Below are 9,247 nucleotides of genomic sequence, written 5' to 3'. Positions count from 1 at the left end.
CAAACACAGGGGCAGTTCAAAATGTCAGTATAGGTGTTGAGAAAGTGAATCACTACAGGAACTGGGTGAAAGATCCTTTCCCAATTCTTGCTTTCAACACAACTAACAACAAAACTAATCCCTTTATCAAGCAATAGGTTATTTATAATGATGTTTGATATATACAATCTAATTTTTTCCATATAAAACTAAGAAGGTATTTAAGGAATTTAGTGGTATTGCTAGAACAAAGTCCTTCCATTCTTGTCTTATTTCTGTGAAAAGGTTTCTCAGGAATTATATTAATGAAAGTAAAAAATGGGAAAAGTATTGATGCAGAACTCTGTCTCATTCTCACAAAAAATACTGAGCCACGGATACTTCAACTACTTGGAAAAAAAACCCCACCATCTATCTCATTAACAGATACATTTCCAGTAATTTTTATATATTTAACAATTATTTATTGGGTTTTATACTGCATATGGTCACAGGACTTTTTAAAATTTAATTTCAATGTCTATATTTTATTGCAAAGACTGCTCAAAAAAAAAAAGGTTGCCAAACATAAAGATATATTATGATAAAATTCTGCTGAAGAAATCAAATGAAAATAAGATTATATTGGGGAAGGAGCAGCATAAAATTTCCAATTGTTCCTGAAAATTTTAAGTGAATTGCTGAATATCAAATTGTGATTGCATGCTGATTCCACTAAATATATTTTAAAGGACCATACAATGGTTTTATCTTAATATTTCAAAAATCACAATATGCCTGTGACATTGTGGTTTATAATAAGAAATCTATATTTGGTAGTCATCACCATTTCTGGTACACAGCTCCTAAAACTCTTGGGATTTCCTAAGTGAGAGAGTGATAGAGGTGCCTTTTATATTAATGAGGTAGCTTTTGGACCCCATCTGAGGATGGATACTGATTGCTGGGAGAATCATATGAACAGAGGGTTGGAAATTTCAATCCCACCCACCTACCCCTCACCTCCAGGGAGAGGAGAGAAATTAGAGATTGAGTTCAATCACCAATGACCAATGACTTCATCAATCATGCCCATATAATGAGGCCTTCATAAGAACCCAGAAGGACAGGGTTTTTAGGGAGAAGGACAGAGATTTAGGGAGAATGTCACACTCTGAGAGCGCACAGAAGCTCCAAGCCCTTTTCCACGTACCTTCTTGCCCTGTGCATCTTGTCCATCTGGCTGTTCCTGAGTTATATCCTTATAGAATAATCTAGTGATCTAGTAAGTAAAATGTTTCTCTGATTCCTGTGAGCTGCTCTAGCATACTAATTGAACCAAAGAAGGGGGTTGTGGGAACCTCTGATTTCTAGCCAGTTGGTCAGAAGCACAGGTGATACCTGGGCTTGTGATCGGCATCTGAAGTGGAGGTGGGGACAAGAAGGGGTTCTTGTAGGACTGAGACCCTAACCTGTGGAATTCGATGCTATATCCAGGTAAATGGTGTCAGAATTGAGTTGCATTGTAGGACACCCTGCTGGTGTCTGGGAATTGCTTGTTAGTGTGGGGAAACTCTTATCCCCTCCACATGTGGAAATTGGGTACAAGACCCAAAAGGACGCATAGAGATAGATAGATAGATAGATAGATAGATAGATAGATAGATAGATAGATAGACAGATAGAAAAATACAGAAATTACTTAAAATTTATGATGTGAAGGGCTGTCAACATACAACTGTGACAGAGGTACACATTTCCTGAAACTCAGAGTTTCTGTAAGCACGCGAGATGTGGGGATCACAGCTCTTGGCAAGCTGCCTCCACCTCATGTCTCCTTCGGTTTACTCTATCCCCCACCGCAGTCTGGCTCTGCCTTATCTTCAGCAAAGCCACTCTTGCCCAAGTCACCAGTGCTCAGCACTTTATGAACCCAAGGGACATCAGCCATACTGGATTAAGGGCCCACCCAGTTATCTCTTATCCTGACCTCTCTGCTGAGCTCCAGACCCAACACCCACCTGTCTACTTACAATGACCTCTAATTATCTCACAGACATCAATAACCTGGTGCTTCCCAAGTCAACTTCCCCATCCCCACTCATCTGCTCCCCCTCTAGTTTTCTGTGTCTCAGTAAATGTCACCCAAATACCCCTAGTTGCTCATGCCAGTAATCTGATCATTAACCTGGATATCTTCCTCCTTAAAATATATCTCAAATCCGGGGCACCTGGGTGGCTCAGTCGTTAAGCTCTGCCTTCAGCTCAGGTCATGATCCCAGGGTCCTGGGATCGAGTTCCGCATCGGGCTCCCTGCTCACCAGGAAGCCTGCTTCTCCCTCTTCCCACTCCCCCTGCTTGTGTTCCTTCTCTTGCTGTGTCTCTCTCTCTGTCAAATAAATAAATAAAATATTTTTAAAGATTTTATTTATTTGACAGATTATATCCACAGATGATTCTTGGTTTCCCTTGCCAATTCCTTAATCCAAGCCACCATCATCACTCTGCTGAAAACATTGCACTTTGGGTAAAATCCAAAGTCTACTCAAAGCCTTCAAGATCCCACGTCATAATTAATTTTTTAGACAAAGGCACCTGTATGAGACTTCACTGTTAACTATATTTCATTGAAGTGCAGACAATATGAAGTTAAAAGTTTACTTGTAGATTTCAGTCCAGTAGAAACAATAACTCCAATTAGTATACTTATAGGGTCCCATAAGACACTAACCAAATTTGTACCTATTAGAAAATTTATTTCTGCACTCCTCTGACTTTCTGATTATATAAATCTGTTACCATGAATTATTTTTTCAGTCTTGTGATCCTGCCAGTTCCTTCGTTAATTAACAAGAATAAAATTTTTGACATGTTTTTTTTCTGCATTTGAATGAGAATAATATTTTTAACTGTCCAAAAATCAGACTTTGTTTGGAGATGGTCAAACATGTCCAAGTAGACTCTGTGCCAGAACAAATTAAACCGTGTGGTCCAGGAAGTGTTTCTCATGGGCTTATCTTTTCTAGGTCCCCAGAGGGATTCTCCAGCACACTGTAACTTTTACTTTTGCTCTGTTTCTTCTCTTTTTCTCTTTAACTTGATGCTGAGTCCTTCCTTTTGCTTTTGGATCCTGGCCAGATTTGGTTCTGGTTCTGTTTTGTGTGGGGAGCTACAAACTCTTTATCCGAGTGGTTATGAGTTTCTACGAAGCTGGTAGGTTAGCAGCAACAACAGTATTAGGAGAATGATGGATAGGAATCTGGTTTCATGGTTTGACCATTTGGTGAGCTGTGTTGGTTGAGCTGGTGAAGATAACAGGGCATCCAGTTTGTTAGTCCTCTCTTTTTTCTTGCCTGTATTTGATCTCAGATGAAGGATAGTTCTTTTAGAACTAGAAAGGTGAGGTGCCATATGTCTGTGTTCAGTCTGACGTGTGAGACCTAGAACTACATGCTCCTTGGATACCTGTGTGCTTATGCCTGAAAAAGCCCTCTACCTCTCCTAAATATTCCCCTATGACCAGGGGGGGTTACTATTAGACTATAACACCTCTTAAATTAAAGGACTGTCGGATGGGTTTATAGAAATAAGTATGTACTTATATAAATCATTTGCCAAAATTTCCAGAAAATAAAGAAACTGAGTTTCTAATACTTTTATTATGCTAGCCTTTTAAGTAAAACAAAACAAAAGAAAAGAAACCACAGGCTAAGGAGCTTCTTTTCAAAGGAATTCAGGTTCCCGTATTTAAAGTGAATCTTTGGACAAGTCAGACATATTGAATAATTTTGATTTAAAAAAAATAACACCAATTATATATATTTTCCTTGATGGTATCAGTGTGGCATGCTATCAGTGAGGCACAGAACACAAACAAATGGGATTTTTTTTTTTTTGAAGATCCTAGTTAATCTGACTTCTTAAATGATTTATATCAGTTTACTGATCAGATAACTGACATCTATAAAATGTTTAGGAATGTAAAAAAATATAAAATTATGTGTTCAACTAAACTGAAACATGATTCTAACATTTTTATAACAGTAATTATGTTTTGTAATATGTCAGCTTGAAAATAATCTCTAAGGTGCTTAGATAATTTTACACCCTAAAGTAAACTAAGTTAATTAATGGAGAATCTTTGGACAGCAAGATAATTTCTATGTGAAATAAAATACGGAAACATAGGTAACTAAGCATTATATATACACACACATGCCAAAGACACGCATCCTATAACATATATATCAACACATCCCAAAAGTATAGCCATTCTATAGCTTAGAAAAACCAAGACCAAAAGTATACTGAGTCAGGATATCCAGGAGTCTCTTTAGTGCAGATGCAGGAACCTTCCTGAGAGTAGATGGCTAATCCAAGGTCCTCAGAATAAGAATTAATTATATAGGACTGAATGAATCGATGAGTCAATACCGTTAGTATTGATTTTAATGTTCCATATTCTCACGGATAAAGTTTGTTCTCTTCCTTCTAAGAGAAAGGTGGGGTGGGGGAGATTATTCTGCTGAGACTCTCCCTCCCCCCAACCCATTCCCTTCCTACCTCCAAAACACTTTCCTTTGTTTTTCTCACTGTCCATTCATAATGCCAATGGCCGGTAGATATTAACAAAGACACAGACTCAAGAGAACCCAAGTTTGGGGTACTCAATTGTTGAGGTTCTATCTAGACCCTTGCTATCTGGATTAGCTTAATTCCAAAGCCAACTGACCCCATAATATGTTGGTTATTGTCTAAATGACCTTCTCTTGCAAAAGATAAAATATATTTTGGAAAAAAATTTTTTTTAATTTTTCCATAACTTTGACACAGAAGCAAAATTTATTTCAAATGAGATAACTTACAGAAAATCCTTCTTTTGATAAATATTCAAATTTATTGGTAAGATAATCATCATAATAAGCCATTTTAACGGAAAAGCAGAAATACTTTTTCTTTTCCTGTATGAGTATTTCCTAGTCTCAAGCTTATTTTTAACTCTTCTTGCATTCTTACCAGCCCCTCCCCATCCCCTAATACACACATCCAGGCATTTGACCTGCCTTTTGGAATCGATTACCAAGATAGTAGCGCACCTGTTTTCCCCTTGTTCTCTACACCTACTGCTGCTAACCCGGTTAAGGCCAGCATTACCTCTAAACTATACCGTAACATTGCCCTAACCCATCTGACTCCAGTGTCATCGCTCCTTCCACCTAGCTTCCTTCATCCCCTTTCCAACAATCTACAGCCTTAATTATATACATAAAACCCATCTATAATCGCATAACTACTCTGCTCACAAAATAAAACTCAAATCCTATCTTGGAACCTCAAGACCTCCTACCATCTGGTCCCATCTTCATCTTCCCTTGTTTATAGGTTTTATAGATTCCTCTCACTTTCCAAACGTTCTGCTTCTGTTCACAGAGTTCCCTTTGCTTAGAAAGCCCCTCTTTCCTCCTACCCACAGCCCATCTGTGTTTTCCCATGTTTAAATGATTCCTTGTCCACAGCTTTCTCTAAGAGTGTTTTGTCTGTTAAGAAAAATTGTCTAAAATTTTACCTAGATATATTCCTAGAAACATTGAACTTAACCTTCTACTCTGTGCATGATCATTTACTGCCCTCGCTTTCTCCTTGGTGTCCATGGATTCCTTTGAGCCAATAATGTCTCTACATTGATAAGCTTTAATTCTCATAGGAGAACTTTAATACGTTTTCCTGTTTCCCATTTTCTCAACTGATTTTTCTTGGGATTCAGGATTTAGAATAACATCCCCAAGAAATGTCACTTAGGAATTCCCACATGAAAACACTACTTTCAACGTCATGTATAATAGGCTCCTATAAAGATTATTTAATCATCTCAGGGAAAGTGTGTGTTTGAATTTGTCATTTACTCTAAATTAAGACCTTAGACTGTGTGAAATTGCATGTTTACTTGTAGATTTTATTCTGGAAGAAAACAATCCTCAAGGTTATGATTTTCCTGCCCTGTAGGACATTAACTAACTTTGCATCTAACCTACCCCTCACATTTCAACATTCTTTTCTCAAAGTGCCAATAAATATCTAGTTCCTCAAAATGATCTTTGGACCAGCTTTACCATTTTAATAGTTCCCTCACTAATGAGTTAATAAAACTCTGACTCATGTCATTCTATATTTGCATGAGAATCATGTTTTTAACTTTTTAAAAATTATACTTTAATACTATTGTTTGGAAGTACATTATATGACTCCTCTTGATTTGCATAAAATCTCCTTCACTTAATAGTTTTCTCTGCCATCCATCTTATTAAACTATCAGCTCCTGGAGGTCAGGGTCTTGGAAAAATTCACCTTTAAATTCTCTAGAGACTTTATATGGTGCCTTGCAAAGGGTAGATGCCCAATAAATATCTGTTAAATGTAGGGAAAGTATGAATGAAATACTGACTTTTTTATATCAAATATCTCAAGGAATCATTTTAACTGGCAAAACTGTTCTTTCATATCTATTCAAACACATAGATTCCTTCCTCACATTTTATTAGAAACAACACATTAGATGTAAATTACATGTTAGATTTGACATATTTAATTTTAAAAAGTTGTCTAAGCAGCTACAATTATCACTAAGGGAAAAGGTCCAGCATGTTTAAGACCATACTTTTAATATTTGTTCTTACAAATAATTGGGTCACTCAAAATAAATGACGAAAATAATTAAGTATTCATTGAAAGCAAATAGGAAAATTTCCAATATAACTTTAGGATTACAAAATAAATATCTCTGATTAATATATAAAAATAATTAAGGCAATAATTTTATGCCCTAGTTTTCTTTTAATTTCCATAAAGTTCTTGAGGCATGAGACCATCTGCATCAACATAACTCAGCCATTAGGACTGAAAACTGAGACCACCTATGTGAATATGACCTGATTGTCCCAAGTAATTCATGCCCTGGAAGATAAGACTGGAAACCAATAATTAACTTCACCATTTGTTTCAGGAAATGCTTACAAGCCAATTTATCAAGGCAAACAGTTTGCTCATCTGGGCAAACAGCTCTCCTGTCAGAACAAAGACATGTTCACCTATTCAAAGAGCTTGCTCATCAGAACTTTGCTTTGCCACGTTCACCAGACTGACCCAGTCCCTGCTTTGAAAGACCCATCTTAAACACTTGGCCCAGACCTCAAAATCCTTTTAAAAGAAATCCTTCCCTAACTTCCTCCCTTTAAGATAAGGTGATGATCTCCTTTGCTGTGGGAAGTTTAGCGAACTCAACTTTGCTTAATCTTTGGGCAGAAGTCAATTAACATGCTATAATCAATGATCACAAAAGAATTATCTAGTACTTAAAAAGCGTGTCCTGTATCAAGCTTTATGACAGTTTTCAAGTTATTCTGTTGTTAGATTTCAAATTATTCTGTTGTAACTCACTGACAGATCCTGAATATTACATGTGAAAGGATAGGGTTAGGCCCCTAAAGGATACTTGGAATTAACCTTACAGAAATGTAACCAGAACAGTACTAGGCAAGTGGTAGGTATGTATGACTGTGATGCCTCCCACAAAGAAAATGGAAACATCATTGATTTTGAAATGGTTGGACACTCTCTCTTACCCATGCAATTCTTACTGCTCAGAATGGGCTCCAGACAAAATTTTAGAATAGTTTATCCTTGAAATTTCCATTTTCTCTTCTTTATGGTTTCTCTTCCCTCTACTCTTTCAGGAACACAAAGCCTTTCTGCATGCCCTATGCTTCTGTTTCTCATAAGCCTGGACCTTGTCAATCACTCATACCTTGGTATGACTGGGTTTCCAATAGTGCTTTATCTTCCCTACCTCCCCTCATCTCCTGCCTTAAAATCCAGTCATTGGCTGTGCTGCTCCTCCATTATACTTTCTCCGAAGATATTTTCATTTGAAAATTTTGTTTTCCTATTGATATAATGAAAGGACTTATCCCCAGTTAAAGGAATTTCAGAAAAAAAAATAAGAAGATTTTGGCAGGATCAGAGAATTCCCTTCATTCATTTCATTTAATGTGTCCTTTTAGTGTGTATGAAAGCCCGGTCATACTGACACTAAGGTAATCGAGATTATTATAATGAAATGGGAAAAAATATCCAGTAGGAAGAATAAGTTAAGATACTATAAGAAGCAACCAGATAAATCCAGAAAGTGTGATAACAGGCCCAATCACATCAACAATTCAGTATCATTTAAAAAAAAAAAAAAAAAGACTGTTCTATTCTAGATTAAGAGTAAGCGAATCTTTTTTGAAAAGAGCCAGCTAGAAATATTTTAGATTTTGTGGGCTACATGGCCTCTGTCACAACTACTCAACTTTTCCTTTATAGAATGAAAGCAGCCATGGGCAAGGCCTAAATAAATGAATGCCTGTGTTCCCATAAAACTTTATTGACAAAAACCAGCAGCCTGATGAATTTGGCCAGCAGCCCTTGTTCTAGATTACAGACTTAATATAACAACAGGATTCAATAGATAGTCCTGATTGAGATTCTTCTTGGGACAAACCAGCTGCAAAGACATTTGGTTATAATTGGGACAAGTTAATAGGATGTGGATACTAGTTGGGATAGTTTCATTTACATGGAAAAACAGAAAATGTTAACTGACAAAAACAAATCACTCACTACCCATTACATATACTATTTCATTTGTTTAAAAATGTACATGTATAAAAATTTACAGATATGTTCAATAAAGTGCTACTAGTGTTGGGAATATAGTATTTTAATATTTTTTTCTTTTTTTATTGAAGCATAGTTAATGTACACAATGGTACATTAGTTTTGGGTGTACCACATAGTGACTCAATAATTCTGTATGTTATGCTGTGCTCACAAGTGTAGCTACCATCTGTCACCATACAACGCTATCACAATACAATTGACTGTATTCCCTATGCTGTAACTTTCATCCCTGTGATTTACTCATCCTGTAACTGGAGGCCACTCCCCTCCACTCATTTTTGCCCATCCCCCAATTCCACTTCCCATTGGTAACCCCCAGTTTGTTCTTTGTATTTATGAGTCTGTTTCGGCTTTTGTTTGTTTGTTTGTTCATTTGACTTTTAGATTCCACATATGAGTGAAATCATATGGTATTTGTCTTTCTCTGTCTGACTTATTTCACTTGGCATAATACCCTCTAGGTCCAACCATGTTGTTACAAATGGCAAGATCTCATTCTTTTTGTGGTTGAGTAATATTCCATTGTATATTTATATCACATCTTCCTTTTTTTTAAATTCCAGTATAATTA

The sequence above is a fragment of the Callorhinus ursinus genome, unplaced genomic scaffold, assembly GCF_003265705.2.
Source record: "Callorhinus ursinus isolate GAN/ISIS: 27379988/994484 unplaced genomic scaffold, GSC_fseal_2.0 scaffold3, whole genome shotgun sequence".
In the NCBI taxonomy this organism is placed as follows: domain Eukaryota; kingdom Metazoa; phylum Chordata; class Mammalia; order Carnivora; family Otariidae; genus Callorhinus; species Callorhinus ursinus.
This window is presented reverse-complemented; position numbering follows the sequence as displayed.